A 27297-nucleotide genomic window follows, 5' to 3' on the forward strand; every position below is an offset into this window, starting at 1 on the left:
GCTGAGATAACGATTCCCGGATTACTCTTCCCGCTCTTCCAAATTCACCTTCCACAGCTGAGAAGGGCATTCCACGCCCACGACACCCGCTCCTGGTGCCAACTCTCGAAAACGCCCCCACTGAAAACGAGACAAAGAGTCTGCTATTGAGTTCGAAACACCGGGCACATGCACTGCTGAAATCCCTGCATTCAACTCCAGACAGCGAAGAACCAAAACTCTAACCAATCTGATCACTGGGGGAGAAGAGGCCGACAAGCTATTAATCACCGCCACTACACTGGCGTTGTCGCAATGAAAACGCACTTTCCGGTTCGCAAACATAGGACCCCACACGAACACCGCCACCACAATAGGAAACAGTTCCAACAATGCCAAGTTTTTTGTATGGCCCAGCAACTGCCAGGCCTGAGGCCAACGCCCCACGCTCCACTTTCCTTTGCAGTAGGCGCCGTAACCAGAACCACCCGCTGCATCCGTATAAATCTCAAAATCAAAATTGCTCAACGCCTCCTCCTGCATTAGTGACCGACCATTGTAATTCTGCAAAAAACGCTGCCAAACCAACAAGTCCGCCCTATGCTCTTTATTCAAATGAACAAAATGGTGCGGAGCCTTTACTCCTGCCGTCGCACCTGCCAAGCGACGAGAAAAAATGCGGCCCATAGGCATGATCCTACAGGCAAAATTCAAACGCCCCAACACTGATTGCAACTCCTTCAGAGTCACTTTATGCAACTTCGCAATCCTATCCACCTCCTGCTTCAACAATGACAACTTGTCCTCTGGCAAACGACACTCCATCCTTTCCGAATCGATGATTATGCCCAAAAAACTTATAACGGTTTTCGGCCCTTCCGTCTTCTCTGATGCAAGCGGGACCCCAAAATGCTCTGCCGTCCAAACCATGGCTGCTAACGCATTCCTACACAACGGTGAATCCGGGGGACCAATAAAAAGAAAGTCATCCAGATAGTGAATGATCGATTCCACACCCGCGACATCCCTTACCACCCACTCCAAAAAAGTACTAAACATCTCGAACAACGAACACGAAATTGCACAACCCATCGGCAAACACCTATCAAGGTAAAAATTCCCGTCCCAAAAACAACCCAACAGCGGAATGCTGTCTGCATGAACCGGCAATAACCGAAACGCGGACTCGATGTCCGTCTTTGCCAACAAAGCCCCTGACCCATAACGACGCACCCAATGCACCGCCATATCAAAGGAGGTATACTCCACTGAGCACAACTCTCGGTCAATACCGTCATTGACTGACAAGCCCTTTGGGTACGACAAATGTTGAATCAAACGAAACTTGTTCGGCTCCTTCTTTGGCACATTCTTTTGGGATGATTTAGCGAATCCTGCTTTGAGCAGGGGGTTGGACCAGATGGCCCAGGAGGTCCCTTCCAACTCTACGATTCTATGATTCTATGATTCACTACCCCCAATGGGGAAACAACCAAACCCGCCACTGGAGCCGCGGGGAACGGACCCGCCATCCTGCCCAATTCCACTTCCTTATTCAATTTCGCATCAACCACCTCCGCATGCATTACTGCCGACCGCAAATTTTTTAACGAAAGCGGAACCACATGGCCGGGAGCCGGAATCCTAAAACCCTCAACAAAACCGTGCCAAAGAACACTAGCCTCTGCCCTAGATGGGTATCTATTTAGAAAGGGGGCCATCTTTTGAACTCTCACCGGGCTCTCCCCCTTGACCGGCACCCACGTTTGGCTTACCCTTCCCCTTCTTAAAACATTTTGAAGCCCCGTGGGAGCCACCGTTACAGTGGGAGCACGCATGCCTGAACTTGCAGTTGGTCCCATACTTGCACTGCCCATCATTAAATTGCCAGCACGTCCCTGACTTTTCTCTTCCTCCCTGGGTTGCCTGACCACCACTTCCGTGACCTGCCGGCTGACTACTACCGCCCCCGCTCCCGTGAAAGGACTGCCCATACCTCACTGGAGCCATCACCTTCAACCACAACCCGATATCTTTCTGGTCCCACTTTATCTCTGGCCTTACTGCCTTCCTCTGTCTAAACTGCTCGTCATATCGCAGCCACGCCTGCCCCCCGTAGATACGATGCGCCTCCCCAATAGCGTCTAAATAACAGAACAAGCCAGAACAATTATCCGGAGACTTTTCACCTATGACACGCGCCAAAATAGCGAATGCCTGCATCCAATTCACAAAAGTCTGTGGAATCAGACGCCACCTCCTCTTTTCCTCCTCTTCTTTCTTACTATCATCTTTTTTTCCCTTCTCCAGATTAAATTTTTCTAACGGAAGCAGGGAAAATATCTCAACATACTCGTCGCGCCAAATCTTTTCCTTCACCTCTTTTTTCAAATGGGCACCCAGAGGCCCCTCAAAACACACATAAACCTCCCCCTTTGCCCTATCGTCCAGTTTTATCTTATCCCCCTTATCCGTTTCCGTCTGCACCGAGACAGATACCCCCGCCGATGCTCCCTCGTCACCTTCCACAGAGCGAACCGCCTCACCTACTAACTGAGTGACGGAACCACGCCCCGCTAACCATACCCCCGCCGGGGATGGAGCTGCTTCTCCAATTACCCCCCTTCCAATCTCCGCAATACTTTTGACATAGTATCTAAAATATCCCTGAGTCCGGGCACCTCAGCTCCGGTAGGACCCCTACGCCCCCCCTGTTCCCTAACATCTCCCATCCTATCTCCAATCTCATGTAATACAGCCCCTGCGGGCAACAAACAAGACATAGAGCCATACTCACCAAGCTGCGCGGGTGCTGTGTCCCCGCCAGCCGGATATCCAGAATCCTGACGCCTTCCGTCCTCCTGAAGCACGCTCGGCTGCTCAAGGCCCGCGCCCCTGGCCTCCTCGTCACCAGGGGGGACCCGAGCACGAGAATCCCGACGCTCCCTTGAACTCCCGCCCGAACGGGATCTGCGACGTTCTCTAGACCCGGACCAGCCTGACCGGTCCGTACGACACTCCAGCCGACTGCCGGGCATCCGGTCGGGGGTACCAGTCGCTCTCTCCACCCTCCATTCTGTGTTGAGGCCAGGTCGGGCGGTCTCCAACTGCCTCCTCCCGCCCGCCGCTCTCTCTGCCGTCCGCGCTGTGCTGGGGCCAGGTGGGGTGCCGTCCCGCTGCCCCCTCCCGCCCGCTGCTCCCTCTGCTCTCCCTGCTGTGGTGAGGCCAAGCAGGGCGTCCCCTCGCTGCCCCCGCCCGCCCGTTGCGCCACTCCATCTGGCGCCCCGACTGCCAGGCACCCCGGAGCAGTCCGCATCACTGGGGGTACCTGCCGCCGCTCCACCAGGCGCCGTCCTTCCTGTCGCTGCCCGCTGCCATCCCCCACGTGTGGCAGCAGACCTGCCGCGGCCTGCTCCGTCTCCCTGGGGCCGGCTGGACGCTGCTGGGCCCCGCGATGAGTCGTCTCCAGCCCGTGACGTCACCTCCGGTCTCACTTCCTGCTCCTGGGCGCCCTCCGCTCTCCGGCTATAAGCGCCCACAGGCCGGCTGAGCGGATTCCTGCCGGGACGGGCGCTAGGAGGGGAAGCGACCCCAGTGCCTGCGCCGCCCGCAGGGTCCCTGGAGGGGCTCCGCAGCCGTCACCTGCTGCGCCGCGTCACCTCCGGCGACAGCCTTTCGGGGGGTCTGGTCCTTCTTCCTCGCCGGCTGGTCCCTGGAGGGTCCGTTGCTCTGAGGATGGTGGAAATCTGAGTTTGAAGCCATCCTCCCCTCCTGGACCGGGCGGCCTCTTGAAGTCTGGCCATCAGCTGCTCCACGGTCTCCATCTGGCTGCTTCGTTTAAGGTAAGGGTCTTCTCTCCTTCAGATTCGTTGGTGAAGTGTGGCTTTCCCGCACTTTTCCCTGACCAGGCTGCCCCCCCCCACCCCAAACCCCTCCCCTGGCCCATCCCAGCCAACCATTATTGCCCGGCCAAAACAAATTCAAAAACCTACCCGCCCATTGCAGTCATGGGGGGCTTCCTTTAGGCTGTGCCCCCTCCAGCCCCCTTCTGGTGATTTTCTAGACAATTTTTGTAAACATCCACAAGAATTGGAGCCAGGAGGTCTCTGAATTTCTTATAAAATTCTGCTGTTATACCATCCGGACCTGGTGCCTTCTTCAGATGTAACTTATCAATGGCCTCCTTAACCTCCTCCACCGTTAATTCTGCTGTCAAAGGAGAAAAGTCCAGATCATTAGTATCAGGCGTTGGAGTTGCCTCCAAGAATTGAGTCATTTTATGTTTATCCAAAGCCTTCCTCTGAAACAAGTCAGTATAATAAGATTTCACAACCCCCAGGATACCCTCCCGAGATTCCTGCAATACACCCTGGGAGTCAATGAGACCTGTGACCAATTTATTGGCCACCCGCTCCCGGCAATTCTCAAAGGGATCAGGTGCCCCTAAGACCCCATAATCCCGTTCAAGAACCAAGGAGGTATACCTGCTGTACTGATACTGCCTTATCTCAGATTTCAACCGGTCGATCTTCTCTTTGTTACCCCCGCCCTCCGAATAGAGTGACTCCAATTCTTTGCGCAGCCTTAGGTACTGGCTATACTTACTCCTGCCCTTTTTAACTGACAGTCTCTTCAAGAGGCATCTGATATCATCCTTGACGTCCTCCCATCAGTCGGCCATGTTGTCATAGAAGTCCGCTCTCTGTAGATGACCCTGCAAAAGGGAGTGGACACAACTCTGGACAGAGACATCATGGAGGAGGCTAGAATTGAGTCTCCATAACCCCCTACCAACATCAGCTCTCTTTGTGGCCCCTAGGCAGAAACAGCGTCGGACTGGCCCACCGGAGAACCGGTGGATTCTCCGGTGGGCCCTGGCATCTGGTGGGCCCTGGCACCTGCTGGCATACAGGGCCAGCAGTTGCCTAAGGCCCCCGCTGCTCCAGGGGCCCCCAGCCAGTGGTGTGTCGCACACCATGCAGCTGCTATGGGGGCCCCTGCCAGCGGAGCAGCAGCGGGTGTCAGGAGGCAGGAGCCCCTGTCCCCGCTGCTAAAGAGAAATGAATATTCACTGCGGAGCAGTGAATATCATTTCAGGTCTCCACCCCCAGAGGCCCCGCCCCCAGCCCAGTAAGCCGCTCTGCATCAGGGCCGGCACCGCCCTCAGTCCTCTCTGCTCCTGACTCACAGCCAGTGGGCGATGACGTCACTACATCGCGCACCCGCTGTGTGTCTGGCAGAGGGGGAGCTCCTGACACTGAAGCCGGGATCAGCGTGGGAGCGAGGAGGAGAGGTGAGTATTGTGGTTTGTATTTTTTTTTATATCTCTCTCGCTCTCTCTATCTGTCTCTCTCTCTATCTATCTATCTCTATATATCTCTCTCTCTATCTCTCTTATATCTATCTATCTTTCTATCTCTATCTATTATCTATATCTATCTATATCTATCTCTATCTATTATCTATATCTATCTATTTCTATATCTATATCTATCGCTCTATCTTTCTATCTCTACATCTATCTATCTATCTCTATATATCTCTATATCTATCTATTATGTCTATCTATCTATCTCTATATCTATCTTACTCTATCTATCTCTATATCTATTATCTCTATATTTATTATCTATCTAGCTACCATCTATATCTATCTATCTTTATATATATCTCTATCTAATATCTACATCTATCTATCTCTATACCTATCTATCTATTTATCTATCCGTTATCTATCTCTATATCTTTTCTCTGTATCTATCTATCTATCTCTATATCTATATCTCTCGCTATCTATCGCTCTATCTCTATATCTATCTCTATATCTATCTTTATATCTATATATCTATCTCTATATCTATTTCTCTCTATATCTATCTCTATATCTCTCTCTATAGCTATCTATCTATATATCTCTATCTATCTCTATATCTATCTCTCTGTATATCTATCTATCGCTCTATCTCTATATCTATATATCTATCTATCTTTCTCTATCTATTTATCTCTATATCTTTTCTCTGTATCTATCTCTCTCTATATCTATATCTATCTATCTCTATATATCTATTATCTCTATATCTATATCTATTTCTCTCTATATCTCTCTCTATATCTATCTATTTATCTCTATCTCTATATCTATCTCTCTGTATATCTATCTTTCTATCTCTATATCTATCTTTATCTATCTATTTATCTCTATCTATTATCTATCTCTATCTATCTATCACTCTATCTCTATATCTATCTTTCTATCTCTACATCTATCTCTATATCTATCTTTCTATCTATCTCTATATCTATCTATATCTATATCTATCTATTATGTCTATATCTAGCTATCTCTATTATCTATATCTCCCTCTCTCTATATCTTCCTATCTTACTCTATCTCTATATCTATCTGTTATCTCTATATTTATTATCTATCTTTATCTATCTATCTATCTCTATCTATTATCTATATATATATCTATCTCTATCTATTTATCGATCTCTGTATCTATCTCTCTCTATATCTATCTCTCTATCTACCGCTCTCTCTATCTCTATCTATCTTTATATCTATATCTATCTCTATATCTATCTATTATCTCTATATCTATCTACCTATCTATCTCTATATCTATCTCTATATCTCTCTCTCTATAGCTATCTATATATTATCTCTATATCTATCTATATATTATCTCTATATCTATCTATCTATATCTATCTATCTATCTATCTCTATATATATCTGTTATCTCTATATCCATATCTATCTCTATATCTATCTATCTATCTCTATATCTATCTTTCTATCTAACACTATATCTCTATATCTATCTCTATATCTCATTATCTATCTCTATCTCTCTCTCTTTATCTATCTATCTATTGATCTATCCATCTATCTCTATATCTATCTCTAGATCTATCTATTATATCTATCTATTATCTCTATTATCTATATCTATCTATCCATCTATCTATCTAGCTATCTCTATCTATCTCTATATCTCTCTATATCTATCTTTCTAACTCTATATCTATCTATCTCTATACATATCTCTATATCTAGCTATTATCTCTATATCTATCTCTATATCTATCTTTCTATATCTATCTGTCTCTATATCTATCTATCTCTATATCTATTATCTCTATATCTATCTATCGCTATATATATATCTCTATATCTATTTTTATTTATAGCCATCTATCTATATATATTTATCTCTATATCTATCTATATATGTCTATATTATTATTATTATTATTATTATTATTATTATTATTATATCTGTATATCTCTATCTATTATCTATCTCTATCTATTATCTATCTCTATCTATATATCTATCTATCTCTATATCTTTCTATCTATAGCTATCTATCTCTATATCTATCTATCCATTATCTATTTTCTATCTATCTCTATATCTATCTATCTATCTATATTTCTTTCTATATCTATCTTTATATCTATCTCTATCTATCTCTATGAATCTTTCTATCTATATCTATCCATTATCTACTTTCTATCCATTATCTACTATCTATCTCTATATCTATCTATTTCTACATCTATCTTTCTATCTATATCTATCTAACTATATCTATATATCTATATAGCATTATACCCTATGAGGGGGTGCATTATTCCCTATGAGGGGGGCAGTATTATACCCTATGAGGGGGCAGCATTATACCCTATGAGGAGGCAGCATTATACCCTATGAGGAGGCAGCATTATACCCTATGAGGAGGCAGCATTATTCCCTATGACGGGGTGCATTATTCCCTATGAGGGGGGCAGTATTATACCCTATGAGGGGGGCAGTATTATACCCTGTGAGGGGGCAGCATTATACCCTATGAGGGGGCAGCATTATTCCCTATGAGGGGGTGCATTATTCCCTATGAGGGGGGCAGCATTATACCCTATGAGGGGGCAGCATTATACCCTATGAGGAGGGCAGCATTATACCCTATGAGGGGGTGCATTATTCCCTATGAGGGGGCAGCATTATACCCTATGAGGGGGGCAGTATTATACCCTATGAGGGGGGCAGTATTATACCCTATGAGGGGGTGCATTATTCCCTATGAGGGGGGCAGTATTATACCCTATGAGGAGGGCAGCATTATACCCTATGAGGGGGCAGCATTATTCCCTATGAGGGGGCAGCATTATACCCTATGAGGGGGGCAGTATTATACCCTATGAGGGGGGCAGTATTATACCCTATGAGGGGGTGCATTATTCCCTATGAGGGGGGCAGTATTATACCCTATGAGGGGGGCAGTATTATACCCTATGAGGGGGGCAGTATTATACCCTATGAGGGGGTGCATTATACCCTATGAGGGGGTGCATTATACCCTATGAGGGGGGCAGTATTATATTCTATGAGATGGCTGCATTATATTCTATGAGGGGTCTACATTATATTCTATGAGGGGGCTGCTTTATATTCTATGAGGGGGCTACCCCAACTCCTGCTACATAATTAAGACATGTACAACCTTATATTATACCCGGATATTAGCGTGTTTTACCGCACAATTGGTGGTCTGGTATTTAACTCTATGCAGCTACATAGTGGGCCCCAAGAATGATTTTCTCTGGTGGGCCCAAGGTGTTCCAGTCCGACGCTGGGCAGAAATATAGGGCAAGATGGTCTGAGTATGGGACGACTCTCTCACTCATGGCACCAATGACTTCCATGGGACTTACAAAAGCCAGATCTATTCTACTGCTTCTATTGGAGCAGGAATAGGTTAATTTTGGCTTTGGTCCTCCCTGTTTAAAGACGTCACCTAATTCGGCCTGCAGGACTATGTTATTCAAGATCCTATCATCCCTCGTCACGGTTCTACCTGAGGAGCTGTCACCAGATGTCAGTATGGCATTAAAGTCCCCATTATCACTGGAAGAGAGGTGAACAGATAAGGCTTGACATCATTAAATAACTGTATCCTGTCAGTCACCGTCTGTGGCCCATAGATGTTAATAAGCCGGAGTCGCCTCCCATGGACAGTGACTTCCAGGACCAGACATCTTCCCATAACCACCTCTGTCATCCTATGTACTGTCACATCCCTGGCATTAAACAGAATGGCGACCCCGGCGTACGGCTCCACAGCCAGTGACCAAAAAGAGGGACCAGACCGCCATTCCCTCTCAGCCTCCCTCATGAGCCCCTGAGTCGTCAGCCGCGTCTCCTGCAGAAAGATGACATCTGCGTCCAGGTATCGGAGATGGTCATAGACAGCGTGCCTCGTCCTCCTCACCTTAATGCTGTTCACATTACTGGATGTTACTTTTAATGAGAAGTCTGCCATCACAATACCACAACAGAGGAGCAGAGATGTAAAAGCCGCCATCATAAGTCTGGGTCACAGATGTTCTGACTACCACCAGTCTCCATGTCAGACTGTATCTCATTGTCAGCAGGTACGGGCTTCCGTTTTGTAGGGGGATGGTCCGCTACGTCCCTGTCATACTCAGTCTCTATTCTTTTTATCTCTTCCTCCAAGTCCCCATCAGACTCAGACAAAACATCAAACTTATTGGACATGACCATCACACCTGCTGAACTCTGGACTTTTTTCCTGCCACCCTGGCTAGTGACATACTCCTCCTCAGGTTTACGGGAGGCCTTGTCCTTTTTTTTCCTTTTTACCTGATTACAGCCACTTTCTTCAGCTAGAGATGGTGATACTGAAGTGGTGGCTACATGTGGCTGCTGGACCTGAGGGACGACCTCCATGCTCCCCTCTGTACCCTCTGTGCAAAGCTGCTCTGATGTTACCTGAGCGGACCCCTGGTGGACCTCTGACCTGGTCAGTACTGTCCCTGACATTAAAGCCTCCTCCTCCTGAGCCTCTGTCCCTGTCACTAACTCCTCATCAGGAAGGAGCTTGCATATATTGTGCCAGGCATCTGGACAGTCCCTGTGAGGGTGGCCGACCTCCCCACAGAGGTTGCACTTGATGTTCTGGCAATCTGCCGCTAAGTGGCCGACTTCCCCGCACAGGCTGCACTTTACCACGGTACAGGTGTTTGCCAGGTGACCCACTTTACCACACTTAAAACACTTTCGTGGCTGCCCAGGGTAGAAGCAAACCCCCTTCTCCCTCCCGATAAAGAAGGAGTTGGGTAAGTGAGCCGTGATGTTGTTGTGCTGGCGCAATTTCACCAGCACCTTCCATCCACCGGTCCATATACCGTCCTCATCCCTGTTTTTGGTGAGGTCAGAGACAAGGTCACAATGCCTCCGGAGCCACACCACAATGTCCTGCGGGGGAACAGCCTCATTCCAAAAGATGATGTTAACCGTGGCAGTATCTGGCTTAGATATTGGAATGAAGCTGAACTTATTCCAGCCATCAGCGTCCCTGAACTTGGGGAAATTGGCCCAGAATCTGTCCAGATCAGACATGAGCTTAAAGCTGATATCATAGCCCTGTCTGTCTGGCAGATTTATGACAGCCAAGATATTAACTGGCGCAAACCCCATCTGGCAGCACAGAAGCTCCCTGACTGCCAGCCTCCTGTCCGGCAGGTCCTCCTTGGCACCTCTGTGCCTGAACCGCACCACATTCCTCCTTTTGAAAGCCTGCCAGGTGTAATTGGCGCCGGAGGTAAAGGACGGAGCGCCGCGGCTCCAAACATTACTGGGAGGGACCTGTGGGGCCACACTGGGCTGACTGACAGGGCGAGGGTCTGCAGCGGAGGGGCCTGTTACACCTTGTGTGCTGGAAACCAAAGGGGGAAATCACAAACATTTTGCACATTATTATCAACATCATCATCAATCTCAATAGCGTCATCAGGATGCGCAATGTCCACCACAGTCTCTGTACCTCCTTCAGCCCCCAACCCCACATGAACAGTATCAAGATCCCCAGAATTAGTGCTCTCCTGAACACCAACAGTAGATGCAGTCTCATGTCCACTGTCTTGCTGTTGTGCTGGGCATGCTGGGACTTGTGTTACCGCTGGGATCTGAGCCTCTTGCTCCTGCTTGGGGTCTGCCGCAGGTAGTTGCGGCTGCTGGTGTAGTATCTGACCCTCCTTAAAACAGAAGCTAGAGGGCTGCAGCACCGGCCGTACCTGCTGCTGGGTCCCCCCTGGGACAATGTCTGTGCGGGAACCAGCACAGTCCTGCGCGCAGGACCTAAACCGCTCCTGGTTCCTATATGTCTCTGCCAGGGGCCCCATCCTCGCCAGCACACAGTCTATGTCCCGCACCACAGTCGCCAGCTCTACCCCCAGTGCATTCAGTCTCTGGTCATATACAGAGTGATCCCCAGGATTAGCAGCCTTCAACTTGTAAATGCAGTCTATTTCCATTTGCAGAAGATTCCTCTGCTGCTGCAACTCACCCATCCTCCTGACCAGTCCTGGTATCTCCTCTGCCAGCTGTAGCTCCGGGGCACGCGGCGGCTCCTGCTGGGGTGTTGCTTTAGGGGTTGACACGTTGGTTTTTAATGTCGCTGGTTTTATGACTCCAGCCTCCGCAACACTTTTACCGCTGCCACCAGCCTGCAACCTCGTGCGTCCAGAGCTCGCCATGCTGGTCACCACATGTCCCAGCTGAAGGTTCTCCTGGAGGGTTTGCTTCTCCAGAGATGTCCGTCTCTGTCCGCCTGGAGTGAGCTGCACACCTGAAGCTGGTGATGGACTCTGCCTCACCTTCTGTGCAGCCACCTGCCCTCCAGCACTCAGGTTCTCAGCAGAAGATGCCTTCTGGGATTTCCTTCCAGGCTCTGGACACTGTTTGCCTTGACTGGCCGACTGTTTAACAGAAACATCCTTGCACACAGACAAAGCTTTCTCTTGTTTCTTTCCCGTGCTGAGCTTCAACACATGATCTTTCTCCATGCTGCTGGGACTTCCATTCTGAGGTTTATTTTCCCCAGAGGCAACTCTGGGATTTCCATCCACATGAGAAGGTTGGGAGTTTCCTCCCAGTGTAGGCCTGGAAGCCAGGGCCTTGCTTGGGGTGCTTCCCCGCCCAGGGTGGTGCCTCCCTGGGCTTGCTCCAGACATGAGGAGAACCACAGACACACAACCTCACAGCTAGGAGGCAGTATTATAGTAGTTGTATTCTTGTACATTGTAACAGTATGATAGTAGTTATATTCTTGTACATAGAGGGCAGTATTATAGTAGTTATATTCTTGTATATAGAAGCTGTATTATAGTAGTTATATTCTTGTACATAGAGGCAGTATTATAGTAGTTATATTCTTGTACATAGGAGCAGTACTATAGTAGTTATATTCTTGTACATAGGAGCAGTATTATAGTAGTTATATTCTTGTATATAGAAGCTGTATTATAGTAGTTATATTCTTGTACATCGGGGCAGTATTATAGTAGTTATATTCTTGTACATTGGAACAGTATGATAGTAGTAATATTCTTGTACATAGAGGGCAGTATTATAGTAGTTATATTCTTGTACATAGGAACAGTATTATAGTAGTTATATTTTTGTACATATGGGCAGTATTATAGTAGTTATATTCTTGTACATAGAGGCAGTATTATAGTAGTTATATTCTTGTACATAGGAGCAGTATTATAGTAGTTATATTCTTGTATATAGGGGCAGTATTATAGTAGTTATATTCTTGTACATAGGGGCAGTATTATAGTAGTTATATTCTTGTATATAGAAGCTGTATTATAGTAGTTATATTCTTGTACATAGGAGCAGTATTATAGTAGTTATATTCTTGTATATAGGGGCAGTATTATAGTAGTTATATTCTTGTACATAGGGGCAGTATTATAGTAGTTATATTCTTGTACATAGAGGCAGTATTATAGTAGTTATATTCTTGTACATAGGGGCAGTATTATAGTAGTTATATTCTTGTACACAGGAGCAGTATTATAGTAGTTATATTCTTGCACATAGAGGCAGTATTAGGCCGGGGTCACACTGGCGAGGAATACGGCCGAGTGAGAGGCGTTAAAAGCACGCATTAGTCACGGACCAATGATTCTCTATGGGGTCACTCGCACCAGGCGTATATTTCTCATCCGTATTCTACGCTCCGTGCCAATCGCAGCATGCTGCGATTGTCAGCGTACTACGGCCATAGTACGCCAATGCAAGTCTATGGGTGCGCAAAAAATACGGATTACACACGGAGCACACATGTGACTTGCGAGAAATACGCACCAGGTGTCCTTTACAAAAGCCGGCAATTCAGTGCGCTATACAGTAAACTCACACTGACAGGTTTAATAAAGAAACGAAAGAATAGATATAGACACATAGAATACATATATATATATATACACGCATTCTATGTGTCTATATCTATTCTTTGGTTTCTGTTAGAAACCCTGTCATAGGGCTCCATTATATGTCCATTTTGCAAGCCTGCGAGAAAATCTCGCCATACGGATGACATACGGATGCTTACATGCGCAAAATACGCGACCACACCTTGATTACGGATGACATACGGAGCACTGTTTAGGGGCCATTCATCCGTATTACGCCTGTAAAATACTGACCGTATTTTGCGTTGGTTAGTGTGACCCCGGCCTTATAGTAGTTATTTTCCTGTACATAGGAGTCAGCATTCTAGTAGTTATAGTCTTGCACATAGGGACAGTATTATAGTGGTGTTATACTTGTTCATTGGTTTTCTTTAGTTACCGGCGTCCATTATTTTCTTTGCAGCTTTTTTGATCTTCTTTTCTCCATATTATTATTTACCGTCCACTTATTAAATCATAGCTGTGACAGATGTAAGTGTATTTATCATGTCCGTATTACTGGAAGGTCATCCCGACTGGAATCCCTTTGCTCTCGGTCTTCGGTGCTCCCCTTTATTATTTGTCTTGATTGGCTGTGATGATGGGGGTGTGAGAGGTGAATGGTTGGAGTATTTGAAACGTTGGCCGCCGTTCGCCAAGATCTGTTCGGTTTGAACGTGGCATCCATTTTCCATTGGGCCATTTATCCATTAATGTTAACAGCAATCACTAAATGTTCTCATTGAAGTCCGCCCCTGCTAACTGGCAAGGAGGACGCAGAATAATTAAAGCCATATTTTCCGAGCCATTCGTCTTATCTGTGTAATCTTCTCGCTCTTTGCAATTTTGCCCTCCAGAAAGTCAGTGAATTAAGTATATGAGAATAAGAAAGTAAGATTTATCACCATTCCACATGGAGGCCTGGAGCTATAGATCAGCGCGCGTCGGGAGCTCATCACATGAAACCTGCATTATTCTCACTGCTTAATACCAGCGACCAGCAGCCGGCAGATCTGGCAACAGAAAACGCCATTTGTTTGTGTCCTTAGGTGGCCGACACATATAGATTGAACTCAATATCATATTTTATCTGCTCGTCAATGGCTTCTTAATTCTGTTGCTTGGCTCTGGCCAAGATTACTCCTCTGGGAGACTCCCATCAGATCTCTGGTAAAGCACCTCTAGTGGAGACATACATCTTTGGCCTCTTTCACACATCAGTATTTTTGATCAGTATTTCATCAGTATTTGTATGCCAAAACCAGGAGTGTCTCCAAAACAAAAAACAGACATCAGTCTTTCAATTATATTTTTTTCTTGGTAAGTTCCATTCCTGGCTTTGGCATACAAACACTGATGCAAAATACTGACCAAATACTGACGTGTGAATGAGCCTTTAGAATGGGCTACTACAGCTCCAGGTCTGAGAAGATAGACTGAGACTACGTCCCCATGTCAACACTTCCTGGTCTCGCTCTCTGCTGTCTCAGCGTTATCATTGTAGCGATGGCCTCATAGTAACCAATTATTATCCAGCTTTTATTTTTCTGCACTGATGACGAACATAAGGAGTTGATTAGTGGAAATGAGCCCTGGAGTCCCTATGATAAAACCGAGCTGTCAGAGTACTGCAAGAAGAGTTGTCATAGGGTCATCAGTTGACAATCTTGAAAAAAAATAAAAGAAATGGGCCTATAACGTAATGATGAACTCAGCACAGAAACACAGATTACAGATTACAATCCTCAGCGCCAGCCTTCATCATAATTGTGTAACTTTTGATTTGCAAAATTGGAAAGTGTTTGCAAATTTTTTTCCCAAATTCTTTAAAATCCCAGAAATGTACATAGTAAACAGCAACTTCTTATGACCTTACTTTGGCTACCTCCCTATGGCTTGTTACATATGACAGACAAGTTCACTTCATCAGCAGTGTTTATAAATGCTTATTAGTGAGAGGTGAATTTTTAGCAATTTGTTTGGACTTTGAACAATTTGCAATGACCAAATCTGTTCTGTGCCATTTTACACAATGTAGAAAATTCCATCAACCAGAAAAGGCTCACGTGGCTTTGCTGTGCCATAATGCCTTCAATCAAGGGGATGTATCAGAGGCTGTATAAAAGTCGAGGCAGGGAATGCAGGAGCCTTTTTTTGAATGAAAGTGGATAGTCAGAGAGGCCATCACAGCTCAGTCATAGAGAAACAGAGGGAAAGCCATATAATACTGAATAAACATTACAGATGGTGTGTGCCAGCGTATCAGTGAAGAACGGTTACTATCTGTTACCTCCTAGCCAGATGTGGTCAAGCCACTTTGTCTTTGCTAAGACTGTGCTTGTCTCAGAGAGATCTGAGGGTGTTCACATATTTTCAGGACAGTTGAAGTGCTTGTAATTCTCAAGAGTATTTCAAATTGTGGGAAATAATTCTGCGCAGCTGAACAATTTTCAGATTTGCCGATTTCTGATGTTCGCGTAGTCATTCTATAACGATGTCATATGTGAAGCCTGGAGAAACTTCTTGTTGTGGCGGAAATTCTGGAATTACTCCATATTGGGGCTATGAGCAGTTAATTCCAATTTCTCCTTTCCCTCCTATAATCCATCCTGATACATTCCCAGCAGTACGTAACGTGCGATTCTCTTCTGAGATACCGTTAGCTGACGAGTCCCCGCCATCAGAGCCGCAAGCAACGCACATTGTCAGTTTTCTCCATGATTCCTGTAGCTTCTTCTGACTTCTTTTCGTCATTTCTAAACCTTCGCTATGTCAGGATCTCGCACAATCCGCGCCCCTGAACACTCCGTCTCCATTACTACATACAATACCGAGAACGCTCTATACAATAATGGCTTTTGAATGTGGAATAGATACATTGTATCCGCATTAAACACTTCCCGTCCTGACGGAGATAGAAAATGAATGTGTTCCTCAGGATGAAGAATTGTTAAAAATTTGTTAAAAGCGAAATAAAAGCGATTGTGCGGCTCGGTTCCTGAACCGTGAGCGTCGGACGCGGCACAATTTGTATTCATTCTTCCTGTATTTCGGGCGGTGAATTATTACGATGTTTTCGGATGTAAATTCAGCGATATTCTTTCTCTGAACGCGGCTGCGTAATTCCTTCACCGCCAATACAGCGACGATATGAATTATTGTTATTGTAGCCTTGTGGCCGGGGCTGAAGCTTTCCCATGTGTGAGATAATGGAGGGCCACGGCCTGATGGCTTTACTATCCCCCCGGTGAGATCTCGCTCCGGGCCAAGGCTACTGAGCGCAGCCACCGCCATCTGCCACTTCATACCTTGCTGCCTTAACCTTTCGATTGCAGCACTAATAACCTGCGATCCGGGGGTCCCTGGGGAGCATCCCAATAAAAGAGGGATTACACCAATGTGACCATTTACACTATGGCTCCTGTTCGCTGCTGCTCAGCCCCATCAGTCTCATAAATTGTCACCAAGGATTTTCATCTTTTTGGACCTGAATCCTCTTCTTTTCAGAATTCACATTTGCGTCTCCTGAAATGTTCTCGTGAATGATCTTTTTCTCCGCAATTAGAACTATTTGCAAAATGAACTCCGCGTTTCTTCAGATTATGCGATGGTGTTTTCCTTTCATCGGGCGCAGAGGTGACGCGGAGGACAAGAAAACCTGTAATTCATTACTGATATTTTTATTACCTTTTTACTGGATTAAAAGGTGGTTTTATTGTGCCAAATGGAATCGCTTGCAGTGGTAATGAATTAGCGAGTGGAATCTTTAGGTCATGTTATAATGGGGGCATTTATTACAGCATCCAGGGGGCTGCGCCACAAATAGAGAAGCTGCAGAATTTATGGGGCACCCCCTGCTGGCTGTGGTTGTTCATGTGACATCTGCAACTTTTCCTGTACCGTTTTGTGAACATGGGATCCCATAACTCCCAGGAAGCCAGTGGCTCTCTGAACATGCTGGGAGTGGTAGTTTCACTGCAGTAATGTCATGGAGGCAAGAATAATGGTTGTCAGCAGTGTGATTTTCTCTAATTTACTGAGCATCTTCCTGCCCCATTACTGTCTGTTGGAGAAACTGCAGAACTCTGCATTATTTCCCCCCAAATCTGATTGATAAAGCAGCTGAGGATGTGGTCTGCCCTGGTCAAGGACGGACATACCATTGGTGCAACCTGTGCAGCTCCCCAGGGCCCACAATGTTGAGGGGACACTTCATCCTCTAGTGCAGCACATAAAGGGTGCATGTGTAGGGTTCAGCAGGTTCGCAGGATGCAGTGACGAGACACGAGACTGAGTATGGTTTGTGGAATTAACTTTTATAAACTGTAGCCGCTTGGGCTATCTTGAGCAAACCAAAAGCTTTAACAACAACTAGTCCACGCAGGGACTCAACAATCCTGCCAACACTTTCTTATTACAATGCGATTAACCTGGTTTGCCAGGGTGCTATAGGCCACATATGACCAAACTACGGGTCCTTAGCTCCTATATTGAACTTATCCTTCCAGGGGGTCTGTTAAGATCCCAAGCGTGGCCGCGTTGAGATCGCTGATGCGGCTGCCTTGACGCCTCGATATTCCGGGACGGAACTGGGCTCGACAGGCCCTGAAGAGACGATACCAGTGGGGCGCAACAGGCCCTGAAGAGGCGAAGCCGGTGGGGTGCAACAGGCCCTGAAGAAACTATGCCGGTGGGGCGCAAAAGGCCCTGAAGAAACTATGCCGGTGGGGCGCAACAGGCCCTGAAGAAACGATGCCGGTGGGGCACAACAGGCCCTGAAGAAACCATGCCAGCAGGGCACAACAGGCCTTGAAGAAACGATGCCGGTGGGGCGCAACAGGCCCTGAAGAAACGATGCCGGTGGGGCGTAACAGGCCCTGAAGAAACGATGCCGGTGGGGTGCAACAGGCCCTGAAGAAACAATGCCGGTTGGGCGCTGCAGTCGTCTCCTTGCGGCTCTCGTTCCACCGCAGAGTTATGACGTAGTCTCTAAATATAACCCGTTCACTAACCTCTGCCTGAGGATCCCTTAGCACACCGGACGGGGGCCTCTACTACCGCCTGTAGCGAGGTGGCGCCCCCTGGGGCCGGTGATGACAGGGCCGCAGCTGTTGGAGAAGGCAGGGGGGCAGTGTCCTGACCACTGTAAAGGAATGGTCTGTCGTCGCAGTGGTCGCCTGAGGTAGCCGCCTTGTCACAACAGGGTGGGAAGCAGCGGGAGTGGCTGTATGGGACCGTATGCGGGGAGCGGCCGCCGGTGCAAGTCTCTCACGTGTCACTAGTCGGTGAGTCCGCAGCTTTCCCTTCACAGGCCCCGGTCTCTCCACAACACACCGTCTGCTCCCTCAGTCCTCTCTGTCTCACACGGCTTCCTGTCTGTTGTCCTGCTCTCTGTCGACTGCCACTTCAGCGCGCCCCCTGCTCCTTTTAAGCTTGCCCCGCCCCCTGTTTCCCTGACAACTTCAGTCAAATCTTTCCTTTTACTGTCCTCCCAGTATCGTTCCCTCAGGAACCCTGAGGATCCCCTATGTTATTGCATGTAGTATTACCATTTACTTTCTATGAGGTATACGCTTGCTTTGCTTTTTTCTTGGGTTTTGTCTGTGGCCACAGTGTGAATGCGCTCCTATGCATTGCGCATGTTCCAGTTTATTTCTTTGGTTTCGCTATAAGTGGGGTTGTCAGTCTCAGGGGTCAGCGAGTCTGGTCCTTGCTCTCCTTTACATATATAGAGAGAGAGAGAGAGAGAGAACTTGCTGACATAGGTGGGTACTTGCACTCTGCAGGGCTGGGACGTTGCTCCGCAGCCTTGTCCTCATGGTCGCTCTCAGGTATGGAAACATTCCCCACCTCTTCCATCACAGGTTTCATTAGTGCAATTCCCAGACGGATGTCGCCCGAGTGCCCGAGTTGTAATACATGGGGCGAGCTGGCGGAGATAATGATATTTCGGGGTGAGGCGGACTTCGGCCCTGATTGGATAATGACTTTTCTGTTTTTATTCCTCCTTTTTCCTCATTATATTTAATTGAATAATGGCGCACGGTTAAGTGCTGTAAACGCGGTGAGAGAAGGGGCCGCCGCTTGTTTTTGCAGCTGGACAATCTCAGGAATCAATGTGGAAGGGGCCGACTTCTATTAACTGTTAATTGTCAGCTCTTAGCAGCCAATGTCTCTTGCACTTAGTGAATGTGGCGTTTAGCGGGGGCTCGGGGCTCTTGTTTTGATAAGAGCGGTGGCGATGGCGAGTCAGACATAATGTCATCTCTCCTTATTCCACCCAGCAATTACTGTTGGAGATCCCTGGATGGAAGCCGTGTCCTCTGTGGATGGAGTGCAAGCTCCGGGGGTGGTGACCTCTCCACCTGCCATGGTTTCCAGTCACCTCAGGTGCATATTATAACTGATACAGTGTGCATCCAGAGCTGCAGACACAGGCCACTGCTTTCCTGCTAGCAGGATGCTGACCCCGCTTCTCTGCTTACTGCTGACTTGTGGCAGTACAGAGAGCCGCTGCTTCGGGAGACATCATATACAGGTGCTTCTCACAAAATTAGAATATTATCAAAAAGTTAATTTATTTCTGTTCTTCAAAACAAAAAAATGAAACTCATATATTAGTCATTACACACAGAGTGATCTATTTCACGTGTTTATTTCTGTTAATGTTGATGATTATGGCTTACAGCCAATGAAAACCCAAAAGTCATTATCTCAGTAAATTAGAACACTTTATAACACTAGCTTGAAAAATGATTGTAAAATCCTAAATGTTGGCCTACTGAAATGTAATGTTCAGTAAATGCACTCAATACTTGGCCGGTGCTCCTTTGGCATCAATTACTGCATCAATGCGGCGTGGCATGGAGGCGATCAGCCTGTGGCACTGCTGAGGTGTTATGGAAGCCCAGGTTGCTTTGATAGCAGCCTTCAGCTCATCTGCATTGTTGGGTCTGGTGTCTCTCATCTTCCTCTTGACAATACTCCATAGATTCTCTATGGGGTTAAGGTCAGGCGAGTTTGCTGCCAATCAAGCACAGTGATACTGTTGTTTGTAAACCAGGTATTGGTACTTTTGGCAGTGTGGACAGGTGCCAAGTCCTGCTGGAGAATGAAGTTTCCATCTCCAAAAAGCTTGTCAGCAGAGGGAAGCATGAAGTGCTCTAAAATTTCCTGGTAGACGGCTGCGTTGACTTTGTTCTTGATAAAACACAGTGTACCTACCCCAGCAGATGACATGGCTCCCCAAACCATCACTGATTGTGGAAACCTCACACTAGACCGCAAGCAGCTTGGATTGTGGCCTCTCCACTCTTCCTCCAGACTCTGGGACCTTGATTTCCAAATGAAATGCAAAATTTGCTTTCATCAGAAAACAACACCTTGGATCACTGATCAACAGTCCAGTTCTTTTTCTCATGACCTAGGTAAGGGTGGTTTCACATTAGTGTTTCAGGCTGCAGCGTCGGCCTGCGCACAGTGCCGCTAAGCCCCGCCCCTGCCACCCCTCCTCCAGTAGCTCTGCCTAGGGGCGCATGACGCTGCATGCGACCTGCGTCTCCTATCCTTAGCACTGGGGACGCAGGCCGTGTACAGGTATGGGTTTGGCGGCGCATGCGTCCTTTTGACGGTGCGCCGACCAGCACCAAATGCAACCTGTTGTCTGTTGGTCATGAGTGGCTTGACACAAGGAATGCGACACTTGTAGCCCATGTCGTGGATACGTCTGTGTGTAGTGGTACTTGAAGCAATGACTCCAGCAGCAGTCCACTCCTTGTGAATCTCCCCCAAATTTTTGAATGGCCTTTTCTTAACAATCCTTTCAAGGCTACGGTTATCCCGGTTGCTTGTGCACCTTTTTCTACCACACTTTTTCCTTCCACTCAACTTCCCATTCCTATGCTTGGATACAGCATTCTGTGAACAGCCAGCTTCTTTAACAATGACCCTTTGTGGCTTACTCTCCTTGTGGAGTGTGTCAATGGCTGCCTTCTGGACAGTCTTCCCCATGATTTTGGAGCTATTGAAACAGACTAAGGGACCTTTTTAAACGCTTAGGAAGCCTTTGCAGGTGTTTTTTGTTAATTATTCTAATTTACTGAGATAATGACTTTTGGGTTTTCATTGGATGTAAGCCATAATCATCAACATTAACAGATATAAACACGTGAAATAGATCACTCTGTCTGGGTGCTAATAAAAACATGCAGAGTTCTGAATGCAGCTCTGGATATTACTGAAGTATAAGGGTGTGTGCACACGCTGCTGATTCTGCTGTGGATCTGCAGCGGTTTTGGTCCTGCGGATCCGTAGCAGTTTTACAGTACGATTATAATCAATGGAAAATGAAATCCGCAGTGCCCACGGTGCGTAATTTTCAGCACGGATTTGCTGCGGTTTCAGATCTGCAGCATGTCAATTCTTTGTGCGGATTCTACTGCGGTTTGGCACCTGCACCATGGCAGGTGTCAAACCGCAGGGGAAACCGCAGGCTAAACCGCAGAAAATCTGCAGATAAACCGCAGGTATTTTGACCTGCAGTTTTACCTACGGATTTACACAAATCCGCGTGGAAAGTTCCGCAGCACAATCCGCAGCGTGTGCACACACCCTAAGGCTATGTGCAAATGGTGCGGATTCTGCTGTGGAGTTTTTCGCGCAGATTTTGCTAAATCCGCAGGTAAAATGACCTGCATTTTACCTTCGGATTTAGTGCAGATTTACTGCGGATTTTCTGCGGATTTCCCCGCAGTTTTACACCTGCAGATTTCTATAATGGAAGAGGTGTAATAATAATATTTATTTCTATATAGCGCTAACATATTCCATAGCGCTTTACAGTTTGCACACATTATCATCACTGTCCCTGATGGGGCTCACAATCTAAATTCCCTATCAGTATGTCTTTGGAATGTGGGAGGAAACTGGAGTACCCGGAGGAAACACACGCAAACACGGGGAGAACATACAAACTATGTGCCCACGGTGCGGATTCTGCTGCAGTTCTGCACCAGATTTGGCCCTGCGGATCTGCAGCAGTGATGTACAGTACCATTTAAGGCTATGTAAAACAAAAAACGCATTGAACATACTGAGGATTTTTCCGCGCAGATTTGCTGCGGATTTAAAACTTCAGCAGATCACTTCTTTTGTGCAGTTCTGCTGCAGTTTTACACCTGCTCCATTATAGAAATCTACAGGTGTAAAACTGCAGGGGAAATCCGCACAAAAACTGCAGAAAATCTACAGTAAATCCTCAGGTAAAGCGCTGGTCATTTTACCTGCAGATTTAGCAAAATCTGCACGGAAAGTTCCACAGCAGAATCCGCACCGTGTGCACATACCCTAAAACCGCTGCGGATCTGCACAAAAGAAGTGACATGCTGCAGTTTTAAATCTGCACCAAATCTGCGCAGAAAAATCCGCAGGATTTGTACTGCGTTTTTTGTTTTACATAGCCTTGCAGTTCTGCTGCAGTTCTGCAGGGCCAAATAGAATCCACAACGTGTGCACATACCCTAAACATAAGATCTATAATTCTATAATGAATAAACCAGCAGAGATGTAAAGGCATAGACAGAAAGCTACTTGAGAAAACAGCAGAATTGTGAGTGCAGCTCTGAACGTAAACAGCTCAGACTTTGCAGGGTGTAGAAGATGTAAAGTGTTGCAGAAGAGCCAACAGTAAGGCTATGTTCCCAAGTGCGGAATTGTGAAAACATAGTGTTTGACAAGTGTGACCAACTTTTTACTATTGAGGCGACCTATGCAGCATCAGTAGTAAAAGAAATATAATGTTAAAAATAATTTAAAAAATAAAAAATCGTGATATTCTCACCTTCCGGCGTCCCGTTCCTAGCGATGCCTTGCGACAATGACCCCAGAAGATGTAGCATGTCGCGAGACCGCTACGTCATCACAGGTCATTGTCGCAAGGCATCACTGGGACTGGAAGAGGCCGGGAGCATTGCTGAGGCCTGGGAACGCCGGAAGGTGAGAATATCACGATTTTTTATTTTAATTCTTTTTTTAACAGGGATATGGTACCCAGGGCCTGGAGGAGAGTCTCCTCTCCTCCAGACCCTGGGTACCATCCACACATTTTCCGCTTACTTTGCGCATGGTGGGCTTAGCCACATGCGGAAAGTAAGCGGAACAATGTATTCCTATGTGTGCGGAATCCCCGCGATTCCGCAAAAACAGTGAGCTTGCTACGTATGCTTCTGCAATGCGATTCCGCCGCGGAAAAATACGCAGCATTAGCACAGCATTGAGGAATGCCATTGAATGCAATGGGTTGTGGATTTTTTTCTGTTATGCAGCGTTTTTGCCACGAAAAAACGCGGCAGAAATGCTAAAAATCCGCAACGTGTGCGCACAGCCTCAACCTGCAGAATTGTGAGTGCAGCTCCGGATGCGATTGGAGTATAAATCATAAGGCTGCTCAGTACTTAATGCAAGAAGGAGTGTTGGGCAGTAGGAGCACACGACCATGAGTCTGGATCCGTATCTAACTATATGTGCAGGTTCTGATGGCTCTGTCCCTGTTACCAGCCTTATTACTGGACCTGTTGCTCTGACACTTTGGTCTTTGCTGTTCCTCTACCGTGGGCGTCATTAATAGGACACATTTCCGGTCCCTATATGTGTATACACAGTATGCAGCTACATGTCCTATTCCTTGTTGGGAGGATCCGCTTCTTCTGTGATATCGGTGCCGCTCTGGGATTCATTATACTGGATTTTTGTGAGTCCTTATTGCTAGAAACTGTTTCTGGTCAGTTACCCATTGGTCTCCGGATGTATTTGTGGCGCCCCTGAGGATTCAGTTGCCACAGAGGTACTGCACCTCCTCCTGAGATGTGGTGCCCCACCATCCAGGTAGGTTGGAGGCTCCTGACCACGCTCCAACACCTGCATCCCACACAACACAGTAGTTCAGCAAAGCCACATTGTGGCTCCCTGTTTGGAGTGTAGCAGAGCACCTTTGGTGGCTCCCTGCTTGGAATACGAAACGTGCTGGGAGGCGGGTGGAGTTAGAATACATAAAAGAGTGGGAAGGTTTAGGATTTCAGGTCAGTCGGTCAGTCTGTCAGTAGGAGAGAGTGAGTAGAGAGGATCTCTGGGAGAGTGATGGAGGAAGGAGGAGCTGCAGCAGACCTCAGTGACCTGGGTCTGCTGGCACGGGAAAGGAAAGAAGGAGAAAGACATTGAACAGAAACCTGATCTTCCATAAGAAGGAGAGACTAGTACGGAATGAAGGAGTAAAAGGGAACAGAGGGCGTGGGTTAGGAGAGAACCCTGCCTAGAAGTTCTAAGCGCAATGCCGGGGCCCGGTCCCCGAGGTTGTATGGATACTAATGGTCCTACAGGAGACACCGGTGGAGTAATGATCTATAAGTGCAATACTCCCATCTAAGACTTGGGGGCACAACAACAACTTGGATAGTGAGCCGGGACTCAGGAGTAAGGAGTCCCCGAAGCAGGCTACAGCTGTCTGCCGTACAAGTATGGTTCTTGGGAACATCTGTCAGGAGAAACTCCAGTGTAACTCAGTACTAGGAGTACTTCACACCAAAGGCACTATAAGAGGAGACGTTCAGAAAGGCACGTGTTGGAAGGGAGCATTCCATCTGACCTGGAAGTTGACTGAGTCCCTGACCTGGAGGACACGGCACGGAGGCAGGCACCTGTGTGTACTACAGACTGTGAGTAAAGCTTTTGAACTACATGCCCTGGTGTCCTCCAAATATTCCTGCGCTAGCATACTCTGTACCACTACATCGGGGTACCAGCTTCTACACCGCCTGTGCCTCTCCTCTACCCCTACATCTACACTGCCCTGGGACTACAGCTCTACCTGTGGGGAGCTACACCATCTTGGCTGCACCACACCACCAGTCCCAGAGGATCTGCATGCAACGTTGGCTTAACACCTCACTTGCCGAACACCACAGGTGGCGTCACAAACTATTCCTTTAACCAACTACATTCCACCATTCAAACTTCCCCCATTAATTGGGCACCCAGGGCCACGGACCGGGTCGCCGCTGCTGTGACACATCCCGCCGACACCGGCCTGGTACCGAGTACCCCACAGCCCTGGGAGGGCGACCCATATTCTGTATCTTCAGTTTTATCGATTTTCCTCTGTGTTCCCTATGGGTACTTTCCCACTTCAGAAATTGCTGTGGGTCTGACACTGCGTATTTATGCAGCGTCAGACCCCAGTGTTCAGATTTTACAGCATAGTAAATGGGATTTCTAGAAATCTCATGTCCCCTATGCATCCACAAAAGCCCACGGATCACTAGCAGAGACAGATGATGTGGTGTCTTCCCAGACCACAGCAGGTCAATTCCTAGCATCTCTGAAAGAGAAATGACACCCATAGAATGTGTTGGAAGCTGTGAATCCGCACTGTTCAGTGATCACAGTGCAGCTTCAACTGCGTTCAATGGACAACAACGAACCTCCACTGCATCCAAAGTGCTGCTAGCTCCGGAACGTGGGCAAATAGCCTATTAGTTCCGTTTCTTCATCGGGGTCTTTTTATTTGGTATTATTCCAGGTAACACTGATGTCGACACAGAGAACGAGTGTCATTTCTGGCACATTTCATTTCTGTTCTATAAGTTCTTCTATGGGGTTTATTCACAGCGACGACATTTGCCAAACTTTCATCTCTACCATTTATTTTTTTCTTCAATCCACCTCCATATTATACATTTTTAATATGCCTTGTTTTTCATGTTAACTATTTTTTTGAGTTCCTGTCATTTTGTGCATTTTCAAATAAAATATATTTCAAGTTTTTATTGCACAAAAATATAACACTTTGGGTTTTTCTCTCCCATTTTTCATGAACTGAAGTCAAAGATCTAAAACTTTTCCTCTCCAATATTGATCACTGTGTCACGGCCCCATGTTGCGGCAGGATGACGAGTGGCCCCATGTTGCGGCAGGATGACGCGCAGCACTGTGTTGCGGCAGGATGACGAGCGGTCCCGTGTTGCGGCAGGATGACGAGCGGCCCCGTGTGTTAGTGCCGCCTATGCAAGGTGGAAGTCCCGGAGTGGACCCGCTGGACTGCGGCACCGAACGAGCAACCAGGTGGAACCGACCCCTATACAGGGATCGTTAGGAACAGGTCCAGGGGTTCGAATGCCACGGTAGCCGGAACCAAGAGGGGCGGCTCGGAGTGCGCTACGGAGGAAGGCACGGGTAGGCAGGACCAGAGCAGTAAGGCAGAACTGGACCACAGACAGCAGGATGGGAACTGGAGCACGGACAACAGGACGGAGCAGGACCGGAGTAGGAAGGCAGGACTGGACCACAGACAGCAGGACGGGAACTGGAGCACGGACAAGAGGACGGAGCAGGACCGGAGTAGGAAGGCAGGACTGGACCACAGACAGCAGGACGGAAACTGGAGCACGGACAACAGGACGGAGCAGGACCGGAGTAGGAAGGCAGGACTGGACCACAGACAGCAGGACGGGAACTGGAGCACGGACAACAGGACGGAGCAGGACCGGAGTAGGAAGACAGGACTGGACCACAGACAGCAGGAACAGACACGGGTCAGGCAGGGCTGCAAGGAAGCACAAGGCAGGGTGAGGTAAGCAACATACGGGGCAACACCACGGGGACCCAGAGTGCTAATGAAACATTAACGAACAGGCGCCTCCACTAAGGGAGGGCGGCCTGATATAGGTAAGGATCCGCCCCCATTGGTCCGGCGGGGCTACTGGATTAAGGCACCGCCGGAATATAAGATCAAGCAGGGAGAGCCGTCTGGACAGAGAAGGACGTCGCCGCCGACGCTGGAGTGATGGGAGCTGCGGCGCTGGCAGGTGAGTATGACAGCGTGCAGCCGGGTGCGCGGAGGGGGCCGTGGCAGGGCGTACGGCGGTGGGGGCCGTGACACCGTGTTGCGGCAGGATGACGCGTGGTCCCGTGTTGCGACAGGATGACGCACGGTCACATGTTTCGGATACTCTGGATCGAAGTATATGACAGCCAGTTCCATTTCCTGCCAA

This window comes from Dendrobates tinctorius, unplaced genomic scaffold (assembly GCF_039654945.1).
Source record: "Dendrobates tinctorius isolate UK_male_01 unplaced genomic scaffold, ASM3965494v1 ptg000010l, whole genome shotgun sequence".
Taxonomy (NCBI): domain Eukaryota; kingdom Metazoa; phylum Chordata; class Amphibia; order Anura; family Dendrobatidae; genus Dendrobates; species Dendrobates tinctorius.